Here is a 24179-nt window from a genome sequence, read left to right on the forward strand (position 1 = left end):
AGGATGGGTAGGTGAGGGAAATGTGAGGGACTACTAATAGGTACAGGATTTTTGGGGGGATCATAAAAAATGTTCTAACATTAGGTTATGATGATGGTTGCACAACTCAGAATAAAACCATTGACTTGTACACTTTAAATGGGTGAATTTATAGTATGTTATATTTCAAAGTTATTGCAAATAAAAAAGTTTGACCCATTTTTTACTTATTTCCATTTACTTGGTTGTTGCATATTGACTTCCTGTATATTATACATATTAATCATTTTTATTTGATTCCTTAAATACAAGTCATTTCTAGTACAGATATTATTTCTTATTCATAGAGGAAAAGATTGATTTTTAAATAAGAGTTCATGGTTTTAATCACCATTCAGAACTTATCTTGTGTTTAATGTTTTTATAGTAATATTAAATATTTGGGGTAAACTGCACAAGTCACATCAGAAGATATAAAATGCTAGGGTTAAAGGACTGGACAATTATCAGTCATTTGTGGAGAAAATAACTTTTTTTAAGTTTTTTTTTCTCATCTCTTTTCAAATATTAACAAAAGATAAAGAGGCTCTATTGAGCTGTAGTAGACACTACAGTCTGAAAGATCAATGAAAACTTTCCATGATTTTTTTTATTGAATATAGAGTTCCTCTGTATTCTCTATTCAGTAAAGATAAAATAAAAGAAACCAGTCAGACAAGGAAGAAAAAGCCTTTTTAATCCATGCTTGAAGAGGACCTATTCTAAAAAGCATTCCTAGTACCCACAGAGAATCTGTCTTTTAAATGTAAATAACTATGACTGTATGTAAGGTTTAGTTTACCTGAAGACTGACTAAGTACAGACATGTACAATTTAGTACATCATTTGATTTTTCTTTTTTTTTCACATGTCCTATGTTTAATGGGAAAGGATTAAAATTTATATAAACAGACCAGCATATACATTTTTACATTTATCTTTCAGATCACATAATTTTTCCTCAAAATCTGTGCATATTCTTGTGCTGTTTTCAAAAGCAGATATTGAGTTGGATTTGACACATCAGTAGATCCTAGTGGAGGAACTCTACAGGATTGATTCAAATTTATCAGAAGCTTCTTCTAGTTCTCTAGTTATATTCTCTTCCAATTCCTGCTGCACCTTGGCAAAGAATGTTCTTTATATTACCTGAAGTCCCTGAGTTTGTAGTAGGAATCACTAAGTTTTCTCTTGGAGTAAGATTTCTATTGAGCACTGAATCTTTAAGATTTCCAACGCAAGGTGTTTCCAGCGCTGGCCTCATAGTAAGAGTGCTGAGTAAAGTTCTGTTCTGCTGATTCTCCTCAAGAAGTTTGGCATTGAACTCTGTTAGGCTCTCATTAGTCCTATGGAGAATGTTTAGTCTATTTTCCAATGAATTTCTAACTTTTAATTCTTCCAGGTAGGGTTGCTTGTATTTTTCCAATTCTGTTTTACTAGAATATTGAGAAGTTTTTGTTTGGGAGAGCTCAAAATCCAGGTCTTTAATTCTGAGTTCCATCTGGCTTCTTATTGAAGCATTATTTTTTTCTCTCAATTGCTCTAACTTTTCTTGAGATGCTGCTTAATCCTAAAGCAAATTAAAAGGATACATTTTTAAAATAATTATAATCTGAATAATTATAGCATGTTTGTTTCCTCTGGTTCTGAGTCAGTGATTCAGAGAGCAATTTTAAATGTGAAAAAGCTGAAGTTTAATATATTTATCAGAACCTCAACTGAATCAAATGTGAATTATAAAAATAAAGTTGAATCAGTTTTATCTTAGTATTCATGTAATATGACAAGTCAAAGAGTAACAATCAGTTTAAAATACTTAAAACTAAACAATATAATCTAAAAGTACGGTATAATTTTTAATTCACAATTTTTCTTTTCTTCTTAATAGTCTTATACCAACCAGACTTAGAAATAAAATGATCATCTAGTAAGAATCATTCTGAAAGGTCAATTTTGTGATAATAACAATGGAAACTGAAATATTTAAAGGGAGAAACATATGCCACCTTCCCTCCAGAAATCTAAACAACAAACTGCTCTAAAGGAAACAGAGACAATGTATATATCCAAAATGTAATCTGCAGTGAAATTAAGGCACATTACAGATTAATAAATTAACCTGTAAAAACAGATTGACTTCTTTTAATTTTTCTACTATTTCCTGTCTTACTCTTTCTTCAAACTACCGCTTATACAGTTCTACTTGGCTGTGTTCTACCATATTCATTTCTATATGAGTCCTGAGGTTTACTACTTTCTGTTCCAACTTATTTTTATTCTTCTCTAGTTTTTCACATTTCTTTTGCATTGCTTTCATAGATAATAGCTCCTGTTGAAGAACCTGATTTCTTGCATCTAGATGTAGACATTTTGAAGATGAAGTTTCCAGTTTTGCTGTAAGATCATCAATCTTACATTTTAGTGTATTAATCTGAATGTTCACTTCAATTTGATTGGGTTTTAGATCTCCATGGAAACTAATCTCTCCAATTTCATATTCATTTCTTTCTTGTCATTTTTAAGAGTTTCTTAAGTCCAGAAATCTTTTTCTAATCCACCATTTTTTTCACTTCTTGATCCAAACTGTGTTCTAGAAATTGTTTTAACTCAGTCAATTTCCTTAACTGTTCCTTTTCATCCTGAGTCAAACTTGTACTTAAAAGGGCTTTCTGAAGCCATTTAATTTTGTCCACTTGCTTTTTGATTGTTACTTTTGTCATTTTTTATTTCAAGCTTGACTTCTGATTTGCCTCAATTTCTTCTTTAAATCCTGTGTTTCATCTTCTGAATTAATTCGGTAACGTGATGTAACCTCCAGCGAAGCCTCTGACATAGATTGTTTTTTTAGGGTATCAGCCAGTTCTTGTTGAAGTTGTCTCATAACTACCTTTTGCTCTCTGGAAAGCGAGTTCTAGATTTCTTTTTGATGCCTGACTTTGATCATAATCCTGTATAGTAGTAGCCAGTCTAGAATGGTATGATTCAACTTCGGTCTCCAATTTTTCTTTGTTTTGTTTTTCATTCTCCAGCTTAGAGTTTAGCATTGTATTCTCAGCTGTCAGGACATTAAGCTGTCCACTGTGTTGGAGTATTGTTTTTGTGTTTCCTCATTCACTTTTATTGTCTTTTTAAGATCATCATATTTTACTTTGAGAATTTCAATGTCCTCAAAACATTTCTTTTCCTTTTCCTGGTTCTGATTTTTTATTGTGTCTCTTTCCAGTCTTAGCATGGCAATTTCATTCTGCAACATGTGGTTTTTATGCAACAGACCCTTTTCATGACTATCAGAAACCTCAGAATTCATTTTTGTATGTGCCATTTCTGTCTTCTTTTGTTTGCCAAAGGTGATTGGTCAGAATCTTGTTTTGTAATATTCTGGCATTCTGTTCTTGAGAAAGTTGCCTTTGAATGTCATTTTGCTCTTCTATAACCTAATTCAGATTGATTCTTACAGTCCTCAATTCCATGTCTAGTGTTCAAAGAGCAAATTCCAATTGCTGTTTCTTTCAACTTCTTTACTGTGTTGTTCCTCTTTTCTTGTTAAATGCGTCCTAGTTTTTTCATGCAACATATCAGCATTTATTCTCTTTGCTTTTTCTTGTTTTAAGGTAAATCTCAAAAGTGCAGAGTTCTTGTTCCCATTCCACTTTTTGATGCTCTAAGTGTGATGCCATCTCTTTTGTTTTTGATAAGCTCCTTTCATAGTCCACTAACCTTACCTTCCATACTTTTTACTTTTCCTTTAAGTAGTTCACAGTGACCTTTTTAAAGTTCTATTAATCTTTCATATGAAAGAACTGCATCCTGGATTTTCAGTAAGCTCACGGAATCTTCTACTTGACTATTTAATATATTTTTTCCTCTTTGATCTGCAGCTCCAGAAAAATGATCAACATTCTGTGGAAAACTCTGAGATATACTCTCAGAATCCCAAGGTGATTCTATGTCTTCCTCTTCTCCTAATCCCACTGTGGACATCAGATCACTTCTATTACTTCTGCGTGCTCCATCAAATTAAGTCAAACTGTCACTATTTGTTTACTCTTGTGGAAAGCTTTCAACAGTATCATTACAATTTTCCTGCTTTCCAACTGCTGTCTTTGCTGGTTCTTCCTTTGTTAGACCAAGGACTGCTAAAGGCTTTGGAGGTTTCAACACAGACTCAGGGAATAGAAAGGCAGCATGAGAAAAGCCCTGGATTTCGACTGAGGGCTTGGGAAGGGTTTTAACCACATCTTCATTTTCACTATCAGAATTACTGCCCTCAAATAAGGTTCTTTTGTCTGGTCTCACACTACATTTTGCTTCAGTGTTTTTCTTGGATTGCTGAGAAGCAGTCTTTAGCTTTGTTAAGCTTGGTTTCAGGACATTCGGAATGCGAGTGATAAACACGGCTGTGCCTGATAGCGTTTCCAGTACAAAGCCTTCAAATACACTTGTACCGCCCACTGCTCAGTAGAAAATGTTTGGGGGATTGGCCCTCGGCTTTTTTCAGAAAAGGCTCTTTCTTGAGGCCCTCCTCCCGGCCAGAGCTAGTTAGGCATTTTGCTTTATGTCTGGAGAAGTTGGCAAACACCAGGCGCGGCGATGTGAGGCACCAGCGTCCACCCCGCGCAGGCTGGGTGGCCGCCGAGCTCCGTGGGGCCGCCTGGGTGGCCCAACTCGATGGCGCCGGTCGGAGGGCTCAGGCCCCAGGAGCGCCCCCCCGAGGCCGGATGTCCGCGAGGCCGTCTCCCGCGCCCCCACCTCGCCCCTCCTGATATTTCTTAATCCAAACATTAGCCCTGGTGATAGTTTTTTTTTCTACTCCTGATAATAATTCAGTCATAGTGTTCCTTTTTAATAAAACCCTTATTGAAACTTGAATGAGATCTCTAATCTCAAAGATAGAATATGACAAAGTCATCATATAGCTAATAATACATCTAAACTTCCAGTACATTTTAAATGTTTCAGGTTGATTATAATAGTATCATCTAGTTGTTAGACCTGGAGCACGGAACCTGACATATTTACATATTCTTCCTCGGTGGATCCTATATGCTAATTAGTGTGCCTTCTCTAGAAGTTTTACAGGGTTTCCTAGTAAAAGCAATGAGAGGTTCCTACAGATATTAAAGATGTGCAGCAATCTCACTAGTAAGTAGATTCCTGTAATAATAACTTTAAAATAATTATTAGTAGTTTAATGTTACCTTCACAGTTACACTTTCTAGAATGTTGTTCAAGCTTACAGTGAAGGGGAAACTGTAATCATCTCTATGTAAGGATCACAGGATTCTAAAGCTGAAAAGTATCTTAGCAATACTTAAATTTTACTACTAACAGATATGCAGGTGATGGCCAAAAATGAGTAAAAGTCTGTAAGAACAACTTTATTGAGTGTGTGTATAGTCAGACAGATAATTCCTGAGTACTGCTGTGGGGAGGGATTAATAATGCTACACAGAAGGTACCACATAGTGTGATGGGGAAATCCATTCAGTTCAGAAGACAAGGCTCTGGAGCCAGACTGCCCAAAATGTAACCCTTACTCTGACACTTAGTAGTCTTTTGGCCTTGGGCAGGTTACCTAATCTTTCTAAGCTACAGTTTCCTCATCTGTAAAGTGGACAAAACAGTACCTATCTCATAGAATTAATGAAAGGACCAAATGAGTTAAATACACAGAAAGCAACCTGGGGCCCCCACATGGGCTCTCCTTTTCTTTATGGAGCAAAGATTTTGCATGGTCAAGGGGACAATTCACCTAGAACCCCATTTTTAGGCTATTCTTCAGGTATCTGAGACACAGGAATTACCTGCACAAATGGCCCTGAGCTTACTACAGGGCTGTCTTCTGGACTGCTTTACTAGAATACTGTCTCTTAGGTCAGAAGATAACCTGAAGGGACAGCTATCTGTGGAGTGGGAGGGCAAGGACCTGGAGCCTTCATGTAAGGGCTGATTGTCACTAAGTTGTGTGCAAGGCCCCTTGTGGTGTGGACAGAATAGGAGGCGAGATGCGAAAGAAGGCAGCCTAGAGGCAGGGGGCCACTTCTCCTCACACTGCCACATTTAGGCAAGGAGCTCAAGAGTGTATAAACACTGTACATTTGAAATCTGTCCTTCCAGGTTGTTACGAAGGCACATTTGATGAGGTGAAATGAACGAACATATTTACTACATAGCTTTACTAGATATTTACTAGCTAGGTTACTAGTTAGATGAATCTAACTTTTAAGAATGTGGGCTTGGAGTGGCCTTCTTTAGCATTCTTGTCCTGCCCTCAGGAGTAGTAGGGGTAAGCCAGGTGCCTTGCACTCAGTAAGCATTCAACACATTTTAACCCCTATTATTGTTGTTAACTATAGAAAGTGACTCTTCTCACAAAAGGCAGCAAAATGGAATCTTGCCTTTCCCCACTGATCAGAGAGAACACAGCCTGCTAAGAGAGAGCTAATGTACAAGCACTCAGGTTAGAGTTTTCTCAAGCCCAAGCAGAAGGGCAAAACCGCTTTCCAGGTTAGTGAGTATGACAGGGAGGCAAGAAAAGCCCTCTGCAGAAATCACCTGACAGAGATTTCATAATAAACATGAACTCAGAACCAGCATTTGTAAATATGCAGAATAAGAAGTTCTCCGGAAAGTCTGCAACAAAAGCCACACTCCCAACAGAATCGTACAGGTAGAGAGCCTGAGGGACCACAGGGTGGCCTGCAGATCAGGGAGAAGAGGAAGCCAGACAGACGTGAGTAGGCCAGAGCATGGATTATTCTCCTGGCCTCAGGCGTTAGGTGGTAGCATCAGTTTTCCAGTGAAGAGGAGCTGGAAGTGCACAGCAGGACTCCTCTGTCGTCTTTCCCTACTCTATGCCAGAGAATGTGGGGCCAGACATTCTGAGCAGATCTTTTTAAAATTTTTGATAAACTCTTGAATTTTAAAACCTGTTCTGAACAAGAGAGAATTTGATTCATTCTCTATACCTGACACTTGAATAAATTTCAAATGGGTCAAAAATATAAATGCAAAAATAAAATCTTCAGTTACTAAAAGAAAACAAGAGTTAATTCACCTACAACCTGGAAAAACATTTCTAACTATGAGGCAAAATCCAGAAGTAATATGGGCAAAAATTGACACATTCAATTACAAAAAAAATTAAGAATCGTTTGCATGGCAAAGAATCTTTTGCATGGCAGAGAATATCATAAGGTGGAAAGAAAAATGATTAACAGTGAAAAATATTTGTAATCAATATCACAGAGAAAGGATAAATATCTCTAAAAGAGCTTCTTTTGATAAAAAAAAAAAGACCACTATCTCTATGGAAAAATATGAACAGGCAGTTCACAGAAGAAGAAACAGAAATGGCCCTTAATCATCTAAGAAGAGAAATGTTCAAAATAAGAGAAATGCAAATTAGAACTACAATGATTTTAAAACACAGAAAATCAACTACACATTCCCAAGAATATACCTAGTGACAAAAAAAATAAAACAGATATGTCCCTGAGGATAGATTTGAAATTCAAACAAAAATTAAACTTTATTCAGTCAACATACTGGAGCATAATAAATAATACCACAGGAATTCAATCAGCAAAATCCGGACTTTGAACAATTACAAAGGACAACCTGTTTGAGGTATTTTTTTTTAATCAAGTTTTTTTAATTACAAGAACTAAAAATGAGAGATGGAGGGAGAAACTACCTATTGGAAGACTCTTAAAAAGACAAACCAATCTCATGGAGCTTATTTGGGTCCTGATTGAAACAAACTACTAAAAAGGGGGGGAAAAGCACCACTATGAGATAACCATGGAAATGTGAACACTCACTTGTAATATTTGATGATTTTAAGGTACTGACTTTTAGGCGGTATAATGGCATTGCGATTATGCTTTTTAAAAAGAATCCTTATCTTTTAGAGATATATGCTGAAATGTTTATGTGTGAAAGTTTTGAGGTCTGAATTCACTTAATTTTCTTAAAAATTATCTGGAGAGGGTGGGGAGAAATGGGTGGGATTACAGATGGAATCAGATTGGTCCTGAGTTAATCATTACTGAGCTGGGCGATGGCTACAGGTAGATTCACTATACTATTCTCTCTACTGTTTAATAAGTTCAAAAGGTTCCATATGTTTCGTATTTCCAATTAAAAGAAAAACAGCTCCAAATACTGTTAGAGCCAGGATTCTGGACAGGACCCACCCCCTCTGGCTATTATGGCCAAGATTTATGTGGCACAGTCAGAAAAATAGCACCTCCTACAGAACCTTCTACTGGGTTTATTTCCACCTGAAAGTATTTATTCATTATCCCTGCACAATGTTTTCATAGTTTCACTAAAATGGGTCAAGTGAAACCTTGGTTTATTACTTCCTCCAGTGAGAAATAGGAAATGCGGGGTGGTAGTTCGGGATTATTCTGGAGTAAGAAGGTTGTAATCAAGTCCAACCTACCATCTAGATATGAGACCAGGGCAAGTTATGGAGAGAAAATATTACCCATTTTATAAACAGGTTGTGAGGATTCAGTGAATGAAATAATGTGAGTAGCATGCCTAGAATGCCTACCACATAGTGGATACTCAAAATATTCATTGTTAATAATATTACACATCATCAATACTTAAAATATCCTCCCACAGCAAGTTTCCAAGGAATTTAAAGTATGATTTTAACTTATTTATGCAGGTGTCTATGTGATTGTCTAAGTCACTATTGCTGTTTATATGTTGCCTAGCCATGAAATTGGTGTCTGTTCTCTGAACCAAAATTTTCTGACAAAAATGTAGAATATATTGGAACTAATGTTGCATCAAACAAAAAATTCTCCACAGCCTTAAAAGCATCAATATTCTTTAAAGGCAAAGACTTTAATGACCTAATAAGATGCCACACAAGCTCATTAAATAGCTGCCATTATAGAGTACAGCCTAATAACTTCAAAATTGCACACAGAAGGCACAGTAGTATGTCATGAATGAATGATAGGATGAATGGTAACACAAAGTCCTCAGAATCAAGTAGCTGTCCTAGAGCAAAGAAAATTAGAGAAACATTTATAATCCAAATATCTTGACCCTTGAAGGCCTGAATTTCCAAAAACATTTTATTAAGGGGAAGGAAACTAAAAAACACACTTGCATGGAACCCTGCTGCTGGTACCTACAAATATCTAATCTCCCGTTTTAATGAGTAAACAATCTGAATAGAAAAGGACAGAAGTATCATGTCAAGGACACAAGGAATGAAAACCAGACCTGGGTTCTAGCCCTGATCACTTTGTGCAACTTTGAACAAGGCATTCAGTGTCTTCAGATCTTGGTTTACTCAACTGTAAAATGCAGGAGCCAGACTAAACAGTCTGTAGGATCTCTTCCACCTCTAAAAGGTTATGATTAATTAACAGCATCAGTTTGTTACTAACAACATGTACTTCAGGGAAGTACTACAATTCACCACATATCATTTATTGAGATCCTATTTCAAAGAGTGGTGCAAAGATAGAATCAGGGCTACTCACTCTCAATCCAGCATTCTTTAAAAAGACTGGGCTAACCTTGTAAATATACTCAAAACAATGTTGTCAATTTTATCTCAATAAAACTGGGAGAGGGGAACTTAAAACAATGGAATTGTACACTGTGAAATGTTAAATATTATGGTATGTGATTACATCTCAAGAAAAAAGTTTTAAAAAAACTGACTGCTCATGCCCCAGGGAATATCTTAGGTGGCCTAAAGAAGCTTAAGTGATGATGTGGACCAGAGTATGGGCTTTTATAACTGAACTAAGGACACTTGGAGGCAAAGCCAGCTAGACCAACAGTGAGCTGTTACAACACAGCTACAGAATTTGCATGGCCCATTACAAAATGAAAACGTAAGGCCCTTGTCCACAAATTGTTAAGAATTTCAAGACACTGATAGCAGAGCATTAAACCAAATCTGAGCTTTGGGTCCCATATGACTATGTAAGTCACAAACCCGTGAAGCCAGTTGTATTTATTGAACTGTTAAGATTTTCTAGACTCAGGGCTAAATGCTTTACAGACAAGTTATTGAATTTTCAACACAACCTTGCAAAAGTAATGTTATTATCCCCATTTTCTAAAAGAGGAAATAAAGGCTTAAAGAGGTTAAAGAATTTGTCCAAGTTCCCACAGCCTGTAAATGATAGGGTTGGACTTCATGCTTAACCTGACTCTAAAGTCATGTTTTTGCTGTGATCTTCACAGTGGTCTTCAAATTTATTAGTCAAAATTTTTGAATGAATACTTCAATGTACATGTAAACATATAATGATAAATTATATATATATATATATACTACTGTATTAATAAATTATATATCTTATAAATCATGTAAAACAAAGACATTTTAAAGATGCCATAAATAGAAATTCTAATACTTTCTTCCCATACTTCAACCAACAAGCTATCACAATGCCTCTAGTACTGAAAGGTTAAGGCTGCCCTGGACCCAACCAAACTTAGAGTTAACAGTATTTACGACATTAATTTTCCCATGAAGTGTGGACATTTTAATAGGTATCTTGAAGGGTTGAGTTATTCATAATGGAATTTTAGGTCTTGTGAAAATCAAAGGGCATTTATTTTTTAAATCCTGGAGGCTGACTTGCCTTGGAAAAAAGTCTCATTTTACTTACTTTATAGTCTAGGTTGTCTTCACAGCTGTACAGTGAAAGTTGATTAGTTATGGAACACAAGAAGGAAAACATTCACTAGACAAGTGTTCATTGAGTACCTACAATGGGTCAGAAACCTTGCTAGTTGCTGGGGGATAGACAGTGAACAAGATTGAGTCCCGCCATCAAAGAGCTAAGAATATTCTAGAAGAGCAGAGATGTCTTTACACTAACAGAAATAACCTTCAAAAGAGATGTGGTTTGTCCTCTTCTCCTTGAACATAAAGATTTAGAAAGCAAAGATTATGTTTACAGTTGTATTTTACAAAAAAAAATAGCTTAATACATTAGAACTTGATGAAGACCCCAAATTTTCCTTGAAAATGTAAAAATGTTTTCCAGAGTTCTCTTCTTTCTCTAAACTGTAATCTAGTTTTTATATCCTGTTGAAATACCGGGATACTACAAAATACACTGCGAAATTTGTTTCCCAATCTTCTTTTAATCTCGTTGTATATAATAATTTTTGGTTGAATCATGAAGGTGCTAAAAATTGAAGCCCAAGTAAAGAAGTTTTTCCCTCTCTCTTCCTCAAGGTGGCGACATAGGACCATGTCTTTAAAACGGATCTGTGGCATCCCAAGAGAACAATCTATGCTGCTTAAATTAAGTGGAAAACACTGAATTTATTTCCTTATTAAATCTACAAAGAAAAAAAGGCATAAATAAATTATATCTACAGAGCCTGATTTTTCTATTCTATTAGTTTGAAGGGTGGTCTTTTTGGATAGCTTATTTGCTTGGTAAAAGCAGCAATAGAAAAACAGAAAAAGGGCGTTAGTAGAAAGAAGACATTGAGGTAGCAGATTGTGTATTGAAATGGGTGTTCAGTAACTCCCCAGATTCCTTTCTTTGACTTCTATGGTAGCTCCCAGGTTAATTCATCCCAGCCCTTGTTTTAATACTGTTCTGTTCTGAAATCCGTGGGATATCAGAGCCAGTGTCAGACTGCCTGGTTCAAATCCCATCTCCACCACTTACTAAACATGTGACTCAACAAGTTACTTAACATCTTTGTGTCTGTTTGCTCGCCTGTAAAATGTGGATGACGACTAACTGAGAATAAGCGTGGACAGCGGTTAGCACAGTGTCTGGCACAACTACACAGTCAATAAATTAGCCTCGTTGCCAAACCACTATCATGGCCATGTCTGTACTATCTCGGGAGCCTCATCAAGACATTTCTTTCACCATATTTTAGGAAAAGGATGGTTCTCAGTATTGGCCAATCCCAGACAAGGGGAAATATCTTTTTTTGCAGCTGCAAAGGGGTGGGGGGGGGCGCTAAACAGTATAACATGATTTGAATGCTTTTCACTCATTGCTATGTCAGATGGTTCAGTTTTCCATTTTCACACAACCAGATAATTTGATCGATCACTCTATTCTGTTTAATTCCCATTTAGAATCTTTATAGTTTTTCCTTTAACTAAAAATTACATTAAGCAAATGTATGAAGAAGGCCACATCTTCACCAACCTATTTCTTCTTTTAAATAGATTTTTACATACCCAATCCATGCTTCTATTGTAGCATTTACTCTGTAATCACTCTAATTATAAAAACAAGCACCATTTCCAAATGACATGACCTTAATGAACAAGTTCAATCTCTTCCTATGTTAAGGAGATGTCTGATTTTATTTTACTATTATCCTCATTTTGCCTTTCCTTCTTGATATCGTTAATTATCTTAGGGTTTAAACAGTTCCTTCAACATTCATCTTTTCCGCAGTCATTACTTTTTAAAGTGCCAAGATAATTTTCCACATTAACAGCAAATAATGCCTGCTCCTGGCTGGTCAAAATTCAGTTAGTCTGTTGATTTGGTCTGTTCTGCTTTTCTTTCCAAACAGATCAATTTACCTACAAAATCCCGATTTCTTGCTATCTAATTAATTATTTATTCTCTACACAGAGTTGTCTTTTGAATTTGAGTGCTTTGCTTCTGATAGAATCATTTCTCATGTTGGGCTGCTTCACTGTTAGGAAGCCTCAAGCCCTTTGAGAGCAATGATGGTCGGCCCTGTGCCATCCCTCCATATCAACGCCCCCTGCATCAGCCTCATGGCAGGGATTGCAGAGAATTCTGGAGTCAGAGGCAGAAATCCTCCCAGGAAACCTAGGCAAGGAGAGTTGAAAAGACCCATCAGTATAGTAAGGCTTGTCTCCCATTAGCCGGATATACTGACACTTTCCAAAATGATACTGCAGTTTACACATCTTACCTTTGTAACCAGCATTGCTTGGCAGCACTCTAAGATTTTCAAGGGAGGTTTTCTAAAGTCAGAGGAACTAGTGACAGAGGGAAGTAAACCCATTCTTTCAAACAAAACATTAGAGAAAGACTTGGTAGGGCAGTCTGCTACTTTGGTGTCCCCAGGTGAAACATACTCCTTTTATTCATGCCCTTGTGTATTCAGGCATTTGACCCTGGCATTGGCCATGTGACTTGCCTTGGCTGATGGGACATTAGCAACTGTGGTAAGCAGAGGCTTACAAAGCACTTGGCACATGGGGACTTGTCCTCTTGTAATGCTTCCTTTTGGAGCTAGACCCCTGAAAGGTGAAAGGTCAAGTGGAAGGAGACTGTAGAGGTCATTTGGACATCCCAGATACAGCCAAGATGCCAGCAGAATGCAACAGTATGTATGATCTCAGCCACACAACAAGGAGCAGAAGTTCCTCCCAGTGGGGCTAAGTCAACTCACAAAATCAGGGTAAATAATAGATCATTGTTTAGCTACTATGTTTTGGGATGGCTTGTTACACAGCAATAGATAGCTGAAACACATGGCAATAAGTTACCTTCTTAATTGCACATGGTGTTTCCCCTAGGTTTCCTCTTAGGAAAGCAATACTGTGTACACATTTCATTTTGATAAAGATTCAGCTCTAAATTTACATCCAACTGAAATGTCAGAAGGATGCCTGACACCGTGCAGTATGCTTTGGCCTCTGAGTTATTTAAAAACATGTCACCCAGTGCAGTCCTGTCCTCACTGACATCTCTACCAGGGAGTCTGGCTGGCTGGCGCTCCAGGCATTCCACATCTTATTTCTGAAAATGCTGACAGATTGTTTCACAGAATATTGTCATAATACTGCATCTCTGAATCTTGAGTTGCCTTCATGGTAGCAGATTTCTGCTAAGATTCATCTTATTTTCTGAGATTTCTATAATTCTATGTTTTTGTGGTATCCTTGAAACTGGAAATTCAATATCTCTGAATTGTAATTAATATCTGCAAATTGTGATGTAATTTTAGTAGCCTAATCAATAGTTTTGATAAAGCTTCCTTTCTCATTAAAATGAAACTTTATTAAAGGTAATTATGAAACTATAGAAAACTATAAAGAAAAATTTTGCCGATAGAAAAAAATATGAACATTAACAGTGGACAAGTTGAATGAACTCCAGTATGTTCACACCATGAAGTACTATATAACTAAAAAACAATTAACAAGTTCTCTAGCACAGATATAGAAAGTGCTTCTAGATTCATCATTAAATGAAAAACAAGTTTCAGAACACTCTATGGCATGCTATCCTTTGGGCTACAAGGGGGAGAAATCTGAAATTTATACTTGCATGTATGTATATGTATTTAAAAATCTAAGAACAGGAATGAGAAACTGACATTTGGGGAATAGCACAAGAAGATGTTTCACTATTCACCTTTTTATACTTTCTGGTTTTTAAACAATGTACAAGTACTACCTGTATTCAAAAAACAAAGTAAGTTGTTTAGGTTTGGGAAGACATGAAATACAATATTAATAGCGATTGCCTCTGGGTAGTAAGATTTCACTTTTTTTTTTTTTTTGCTTATTTGTATTTCCTATTTTTATGCAAAAAATTCTTATAATTTAAAAAGCATTATTTAAAAATTATTAAAGAAAAAAATCCATTGATAGTCCCACCATTTAATCCAATCACCATTATTATTTTTATTTTCTTTGCATAAGGTTTGTAATCACAAATACGTATAAGCTGGTATTCATTATCTGAATACACCAAGGTTTACTTAACCATTTCCCTATAGCTGAACACCTTGATCTTTTTATTTTAGCTTTTTATAAATAATGATGTAATAAATCTGTACAAAAATATATCTGTAGGATAAATCTTCAAAAGTGAAATTGTTTCAAAGGGTATAAACGTTTTCAAAACCTGATGTACACTAAATGTTTTCCAAAAGGATCCCTGCTGACAGAAATTTATGAGAACTCCGTTAATGTCACTAGCATTGACATTTTAAAAATCTTTGCTAATTTACTAGGCCAATTTGAATCTCATTAGAATGTCTTTACATTTCTTCTGCAACTAATGAAGATGAACACTTTCCTATGTGTGTGTTGACCAGTTTAATTCCTCCCTAAAAATCTGTTTTTTTCAAGTGCTTTGCCCATATTGAAATTTAGATGTTTTGTTTATGTGTTTTGAAAACATAATTCAGTTATTAGCAAATGTTAGGCCTTGTCTATCCTTTTCATTGGAAATAGTTGTCCTGTCATCTGCACTTTGCATTACTTTATTTTATTGCATTTTAGACTGATAGATATGTGTTCATATCTATCTTATATGCTTTGACATTGCTCCCTTCCATTAGAGGCCTACTAGGGATTCCCTTTTGCTTTCTTCTTGTTTGTTATATTTTGATATTTAAATTTTTTTTCTTTATTTGGAATTAATTTTTGTGTGCAATGTTAGAAGAGGATTTGAACAGATAAGGCTGCCCAATTCCTTAATAGCATACATTGAATAATTTTTCTTTTTACCATTGACCACGTGGCCGTCCTTGGAATATTTTTCATTATGAACAGTGTCCATTTCTATAACAGCTACTCTTCCATGATCTGCATCAGCAGCACACTCTGTACTATAGTCAGAGAATATCTTTTCACACTGACAGCTCTAGAACCCGTCATCATTTTCTTTGATGCCATCTCCTTCTTTGATGTTTATTCATCATCTATTTCAGCTAAGTCATTTTATCTTCCAAAAATATTCCATGGTTTTTATTAGAAATTAGTCAAATATGTGATTTAAAGAGGAGAACAAGTCAGTCAGGCCTTCTTGTAGCTCACGACCATTTTCATTTGTTTATTTGGTTGGTTGGTTGTTGGTTGGTTGGTTGGTTGGTTGGTTAACTGGTTTTCTTCTCACAGGTCATACATATTTCACATTAGAAGTGTCCCTTGGTACTTTGTAGTTTCTATTTCTATTGCGAATGGGTTCTCTTCTTACGTATTTTCCTAACTGAGTATTCCTTCCATAGAGGAATGTTATTGATTACATATTTACCTCGAATCTGGCCCTTTCGGTGGCTCTATTATCATACTGGAAAACAATTTCCAGTTTAGGTTTTCTGAGAATACAGTTGTTTTGACACTTAAATTGTACTGGAACTCTGTTATTTTCAGGAAGAAAAAAAATCATTGATAGTATGACAAGGGTCAGTCAACTGGGTCATCTGAACATTCCATCAATTTTACTGTTTTGTGAAGACAGTCTGTGTTTTAGGGATGTTACCAAGGAATGCTGTAAAAATAGAAAAGTGAATGTATGCTGATAAATTACAAGTACAATAAGGGTTCTTGATTTAGACATGAGCAGTGCACCCAGCTAACTCTCACTCTGTTTTGACAATTGCAGGTCAGGAGAAGTGAGAATCCTAAAATGGAAAGGAAATTAAGGAAATCAGCAAATGGTTTTTTACCTGCCCAGATGTCTGAGTCCATTCCATATTTAATCGGTGCTACCTCACCACCTTTGCACAGAGAAAGATTTCTCAGAGGACTGGAAAGATGCTGGCTTCACAGAGATTCATCGCTGGAAGCTGCTGCAGATGCCCATACCGCCTTCCTTTCATCTCAGAGAAACGAGGTCCTTCTCGGTCTGCTCAGGGCTCCTCTGGATACACATGGGAGTGGGCCTTGGTTCCCTCTGTTACCCCAGCAGCCCACGTGGCCCCAGTGCGGGCTCTGCGGGAGAACCACCTTGGCCTTGGTGCAGCTCCTGGCTTGGGAGCTGACGAGAGGATGGGAGCAGAGCACTCCGCTGCGGTGAGGAAGACATGCACAGAGGGCAGGGATGGAGACACGGGGAGGGGGGGGCGGCTAGGAGTGGGGAAGGGAGGACGGAAACACAAAACCTGGCTGTGGACTGACAGGCGTCTGAAGGGTAAAACTAAGAACTGTTATGATCCGTTCTCTGTGTGTGCTCCAGCATCTCAAAATCAGATTTTCTTCTGATCATGATGCAAATTCCTGCCTTCCAACCGTTAAAGACCTGGTTGAGAAGTACTAACTCGTGAGTCTACATCCTCTGGACAAAGGTGAAGAGAAAGGACCAGAATGTGTAAACAGTTACATGTGTTTAGAACTCCTGTTTCTCAATCCAGACAGGTGAGTGAGAAGTCAAGACCGAGCAGCAGTTTAGCAGAGGATGAATGTTCGAGCGGTGCATGTACATTAGTAGGATTATTTCCACTGAGTAATGCCAGTAAAATGCTAGGAGTTTCAAAGCAATACAGCTAGTAAAGAACTAAGGGAAATGACTTGTGCCCTGAGAAGCAGCAAAGGATGATAGAAAAGAGTCATTTTTTTCACATCGAAGTGAAAGTAAAGAGGGCAATCTATCTGTTCGACAGGATCTGTGGTAAAGGACCCCTGCCCTGAAAGTCGGTGTCAGGGATGCCCGCGGCACACTTCCCTGAGGAGAAGCCCCTCCAGCTCACACAGCTTAGTGTCCAGAAGGCCGGAGGAGACAGCTTTCAATTGCTGTCTCTTGAGTTATGTGTGTTCGGACCCAGCGGCTCCCTCCCTTGCTCCTCCCAGCCGGCTGCTCTTTCTGGCCTGCTCTGGCGCAACATCAGGATGAACTGTCTTTCCCGGTTACCTGCAAAGAGATGAGTTCAAACAAAATCCTGTCCTGGCAAAGCTGTGCTTCCTGCAAGCTATGCACAAACCCTGACAGCCTGCCTTTGAGGTTGCTCTGGCTCCATCCTTTCCAGGAAGGGCCTCGCCTGCACCACTGCCCCCCAGAGTATGACACAGTTTCTGGCACCATTGGACACACAATAAATTATTGAATGAAGGTGTGCACGAAGTCGCGAATCCCAAGGAGACCATCAAGGAGCCAATATGGATGCAAAAGCAAAGAGCCTTTATTTGAGCTAGCCCGAGCTCAATCTCACACCCGTGCCAACACAGTGGCCAGGTGCCAGAGAGAGCGCGTTTTCCCCAAAACAAAGGTTTTATGGGTTTCCAGGGAGGTCTGGGGGCGGTGATGGTCATGGCCCTGGCTGATTGGCTGGGCCTGGGGGTAGTTGAGGGGGTGATGAGTTGTGGCTTTGGTCAATTGGCAGGGTCCAGGGGTGGTGGGTGTACTTCTTGCTGATTGGAGGGGGAGACGGACTAAGCTCCAATTGGGTGAAATAGGATCCAGGTCCCGATTGGCTGAAATAGGATCTGGGAGCTTGCCCTTTCAAAGGCATGCACCTAACTATTTTCAACCTTGTACCAGATCATTTCTGTGGCCGCCCCAGACCCTCCTGTCCTTCAGAACACTGTTTCAGACCTGGGGTCCGCTACAGAGGAAGAAGGGACTTTTTCCTTCTACTCTCCTTTCATTGCATATCTCTGAGACTCTGCTGTGATCTTGGTCAACACCACAAGCATTTTTTTCCTCTGAAAATTGATCTAGGACGAGAGTCGATCGTCTTCTCAATTCGGTGGGACCAAGGCTGTGCCTTAAGGAACCCCCTCCATCCCTGAGAGAGACGGCCCAGGCTAGAGCTGCCAGAGGGCCTCAACTCCACCCAGGCCTGGAGGCCCCTTGAGCTGCAACAGAGCTGTTAGGAATTCCTTGTGGGGTTTGGAGAGGGGTTGGGTTTTTTTTATTATCAATTCTAGATTTTCATTTATTTGAACTTAAACTCACAAGGGCAAGATAACTTGATTTTGAAATGTAATTCCTTTGGACTTTATCGTCTTTGGACTTTATAACCATGCAAATGCATCTAATCTTTAAACTTTCATTTCTCTTTGAGAATTTGTAATTAATGGATGAGGGATTTATAGTCCTATCTGGGGCCTCCTCATACTGTTTGCATTTTATTTGTGGAGTATCTTCCTGTTATCATTTGCTCTCAAAGAACCTCTGGTGATAGATGATACAACTGACTGAAATGGGGGTTGAAAATAGGACACGGAGTGAATTTCCAACTTTGTGTAGGGTGACCTGGGAGCTTAAGGTGCCATCCTGAACCATCTCAGAGCCTTTTGTGGGCAAAACCTAAACTGAGCAGGAGATTTCTGAGGGCATGAAGCTTACACAATTTGCAGGGAGAGGGCAGTTTAAGGAAAAAAGAACATAAAAGGATGCATACAAAATTAGGTACAGGGCCTTGGAAGGGGCCTGAGCAAGTGAGGGGTCATGAGGTGTGAGGGTGCTCAGCTTTATGATAACTCCACTTTGGCTGCCCCCCCAGCCATCTGGAGGGTACTCAAAGGAGCAGTGCAATCCACCAGAACAAAATCATCGTCTCCCCCAAGGCAGCCACACCCTCTTGCTGGTCACAGGCTTAACAGTTGCTGCAAATTCATCCAATGTGATTTGGTTATTCACAATACTCCTTTCTTAAACATCTGTGGCCTCCATTGTAACCTCACTACCAAGTTATAATAAAGGTTGTCTTAGATTGAATTCTGTCACCCATGTAAATGTTGATTAGTGAAGAGGCACGAAGTAGTCCTACAGCCCCATCTGGGATCTCTGTGAAATGCCAGCTCTGAGCTTTCATGCAAGGTTAACTAGATTGCAAATGTGACAATATTTTGGTGGAAGGACATAGATTCTGCACAAGAATCCTTCACTAAATATTTAAGTGTTTTTTTTCACCTAAGAATTAAGGACATTCTCTCAAATAAGAATAGTATTGATATTAAAATCAGGAAATTTAACATTAATACAAATTTACCTAATCCACAGTCCATATTCAAGTTTTGTCATTGTCTCAGTAACATTCTTTGTAACTATTGTTTTTTCTTAGTCCAGGACTATTCCAGGGTCACACATTGTGTTTAGTCATAAAATCTCTTTTGCTTCCGTTTATCTGGAATGGTTCTTCATTTTATGCCTTTCTTCATCTTGACATTTTGAGGAGTAAAGACCAGTTACTTTATGGAATGTTCACTTTGCCTCTGTCTACTCTGTTCCTTGATTAGATTAAGGTCATGGGGTTTCACAGGAATGCTACAGAGGTGACGCGGTGTCCTCAGTGTATCATATCAGGAGGCCCATGATATTGGCTTGCATCAGTATTGGTGATGTTAATTTTAAAAGCTTAGTAACAATGGGCCACTCTAAGATTGTCACTATGAAGTTGCTACTTTCCTTCTTCATAATTAAGAAGCAATATCCAGGAAGACACTTTGAGACTGTGTAAGTATATCATTTATCATGAAACTCACCCACTACTTTAGGCAACATTGATGAGTTTCTAATTCCACCATTTCTTTTAGTTGTATTGTTGAATTTCTATGATAAGGGAGAACTTTATTTATTTCAGTATGAACTCATGGAATTTTATTCACTGGGTTGTAATCCACTATCACTAAAATTTTAAACCCTGTTTAGGTAAGAATGGGATTATCTGTAATATCCAACCCACATCTGATATACCTTTCATTTGACTGATGACATCCATTTGTCTGCTTAACAAAGCCTGTATTTCTAATCTGAGATAAAGATAGCTGAAGCATTTTTAGTAGCCTAATGACCCTTAGAGTGTATACTCCTGAATTAGGAAAATTGAATATTCATGTACATTAAAGCAAACATGCATATTTATATCATTTATATCACAGTGTCTATGATAGAACAGAATAATTTAAATTATAGAGGACATAACAGTGACTAAACCTGAGAGGTCAATAGAATGAAAAGTTGGGTAATGTCAAGAGGAAATGCACCCACCTCCTTCTGGAGCTAAATTAGCAAGGGTTTTCTTCTCTGTCTAAATCCATCCCCTTTTCACCCTTGGACATCCAGCTTGCCTACCTGGAGCTCAGGCTTGCTGCTCCTGGCTACACTGTAGGCTTGATGACAAATGTCCTGCCTCGCTGGAGGAGGCCTGAGATAATCCAGCACCCTCTGTAACTGGCAGCGACCTCTGTCTAATGCCCAGATTCAGCTACAAAGCCATTTGCCCTAACACAAAGCCACTTCCTCCAACCCAGTCTTGACCCAGTAAGACTTCTTATTTCCCAGTTTGTTTGGAACATGGTTGGGAAGAGGCAGCATTTATCAGACCCCTCAGAGACCTCACCTCCAAGATCCACCCCTTCCATTTCTACTCCAAGGCAACTGGTTAAGCAGCCTCTGTGCTGACAACTCTCTCAGCCAATCAACTTACTGAAGCATCTTCTAGTTTAAGAGAAAAAAGCCCAAAGCTTGTCTTGATTCTCCTCACTAAAATGCCAACACTCCCCAGGATCCATGTCTGCTCCTCTCTCTCACCTCCTCCCAACTGCATATTCTAGTAGCCAGAGTTATGCTGAGAAACAAAACTGAATCACTTCTCTGCTTTCAAAATCTTCCATGATTCCCCATCTCCCTCAGTGTAAAAGTCAAAGTCCTTACCATGACCTATTAAATAAAAACATGGTTTGGATGACAAAATGGGTGGATTAGACTAATGTTTTTTATCTTGCATGTGGCCTGAACCCTGTTAACTCTCTAACCTCCTCCTTCCCCCATTCACTTTTCTCCAGTCACTCTGGTCTTATTTTGCCACTCAAACATACCAGGCACACTTCATCCTCAAGACCTCTGCCCTGGCTCTTCCCTCTTCCTAGAATAATTTTCCCCACTTATCTGCATTACTTATTTCTTCACCTGCTTTCAGATTTACTCAAATGTCATCCTCTCAGTGAGCCCATTGCTGGACCTCTTATCTAAATTGCAACCACCACCCCACCTCCCGCTGCCAAATATATATACCACTTTAATATCTCTTTAGCATTTATCATCACCTAATATAACTATATATTCTATCAAATATCTTGTTAATTGTCATGTCTCCACACTGGAATGTAAGATCTCTTAGGACAGAGCATACATCAGAAGAGAGAATTAGAACTCTTGAATATAGAGAGATTAGCTACAATGCTACTGTTATGGATGGAATGTGTGCATTCCATCCCCACCCCCAAATTCATATGTTGAAGCCCTGACCCCCATCATGGCTGTATCTGGAGATGAGGCATATAAGCAAGTAATTAAGGACAGGATCCTGAACCAACAGGATTAATGTTCTATGAGCACAGACACCCAAAAGCTCCCTCCAGCCCTCTCTGGTGCCCAAGGTGTCATCTACAAGCCAGAAAGAGAGCCCTTGCTAGAAACTGAATCTGCCAGGACCTTGATCTGAGACATCTAGCCCCCAGAACTATGAGGAAATAAACTTCTGTTGTTTAAGCCACCAAGTCTATGGCATTTTTTTAGGGCAGCCTGATACAGCCACATAAAGACCCATAATAATACGGTAGAAATAAAACTAACATATGAGTAGTTATAACAAACATTAAGAGGTTAAACTCTCCAATTAAAAAACAGATCACCAGACTAAATTTTTAAGAATCCAGGCATATGGTATTTACAGGAGATACACCTAAAACATAATAGAAAGACCAAGGGGAAAAACATGGAAAAATATCCATTAGGCAAATATTAGCCAAGTGAAATAAAACTAATATCAGACAAAATAAAAGTTAAGGAAAAATCATTACTAGCCAGAAATAAGGTAACAAGATAATACTTTCAAACTTCAGTTCATCAGGAAGATAAACATTCTAAACATGTATGGGTCTAATAAGGAAGTCTGAAACAACATAAAGCAAATTGATGTAACACTCCCCAACTTATTTAATGAAGCTATCATAACCTTGATACTACAGACATAAAAGGGCAGTATGAGAAAGAAATTATGCCAGTCTCACTCAAACATGACTGCAAAAATCCTAACCCACATTCAGCAAACCAAATCTGGCAATGTAAAAGCAAACAAAATAACATATCATAACTGGTTGGAGTTTATCTTAGGAATGCAAGTTTGGCTAAACAGTATTATCAATGATACAGTTCATTACCCAACAATCAAAAGGAGAAAAAACATGATATCTTGACACAGACCATTCTGCCCCTAACATTTGCAGGGCTGGTAGCAAGAGTACATACCAAAAAGAGGACCACATGTCATGTAAATGATTTTTAAAAGTTATAAATCAATCTAAGAAACTGAAAACTACGCATTGTCCTCCTACCTTGATATACTTCCAAAAAATTTTGTACAATTTTTAATATGTACAAAGCCTTGGTTTTTTATAGTATCAAGAGCAGCAAAAAAATCCAAGATGACTAAACTTAAGTATTATTCTGTATATCTGGGTGGTCTTTTAATGGACTGGCTATGTTTAGATGAATAATAAAGTTAAACATATATATATAATTCATAAGGTATATATTTGTTCCATACAATATGTTTTTCTCACCTTTTAGTAAAATTACTAATTTTGATGTTATAAAGATTTCCATATGTTTGATAGTAATGATCTATGTGATTGAAAATAAAATACAGTTGTATTGAAAGTATATACAATTTGAATGTATCTTTGTCAAAAAAGTAAATTAAGATAACCACAAAAATTGAAAAAGTAAAATTATTTTCATTACATTTTCTAAGAGAGCTATTTCATTTACAGCTGGACCAAAGTGTAATGTATGCTTGTGAATAGAAATTTCAAAGAAGTTAAATTGGGCTACAGGTTCTAGTCCTCAATTTCCATTATCTTTTAGACTATGTGTGGGTTAGATGACACTGATTAAACATGAAATTAAGGATTAATGAAACAATCTTCAAGGTTCCACATATGTCACTGACCACCAGACACACCTTTTTGGTTGTTCTGACTCATTGGTCTTTCCCTCACGTCCATGAAAAACCAATTCCAGTGTTACACAGAATACATGAATGTAAGTTGACTTACAGCTTGGCAGGTAAAACAATCAAAGAGAATTAAAATTGTTATTGAGTTACAGTATTTCAAATGAAACATTTTGAGGTATACAAAAACATTGTAACTATATCGGGATTCCCAGGAATAAACAAGTGTACTACACATAATTTCACTTCAAAATAGAAACCCTTCTGGGGAGAGAAAAAAAAATCAGTGCTTGCGTTTTAAACCACAGTTTATTTTTGACTCTGCCTCTTAAATTGTGCCCTCTTCTGTAAACTTAAGATTTAAGAGAAAAATTCTGTACTAGTGAATAGCCAATGGGAAGTTATCAAGAACTGTGTCCCTCGGGGGGCATTTTTTTTTTTTACCAGATTCTTTTCTTTTGCTGTAGTTACCATCAACAGTCTTCAGAATCAAAAGGCTCTATCCAGAT

General features: G+C 37.7%; 1 pseudogene; it reads right to left on the reverse strand.

Moving 5' to 3' along the window:
* Positions 1–926: 926 nt before the first annotated feature.
* Positions 927–4800, reverse strand: LOC118932482 (ankyrin repeat domain-containing protein 26-like; annotated as a pseudogene).
* Positions 4801–24179: the final 19379 nt, after the last annotated feature.

The sequence above is a fragment of the Manis pentadactyla genome, chromosome 2 (genome assembly GCF_030020395.1).
Source record: "Manis pentadactyla isolate mManPen7 chromosome 2, mManPen7.hap1, whole genome shotgun sequence".
Classification (NCBI taxonomy): Eukaryota; Metazoa; Chordata; class Mammalia; order Pholidota; family Manidae; genus Manis; species Manis pentadactyla.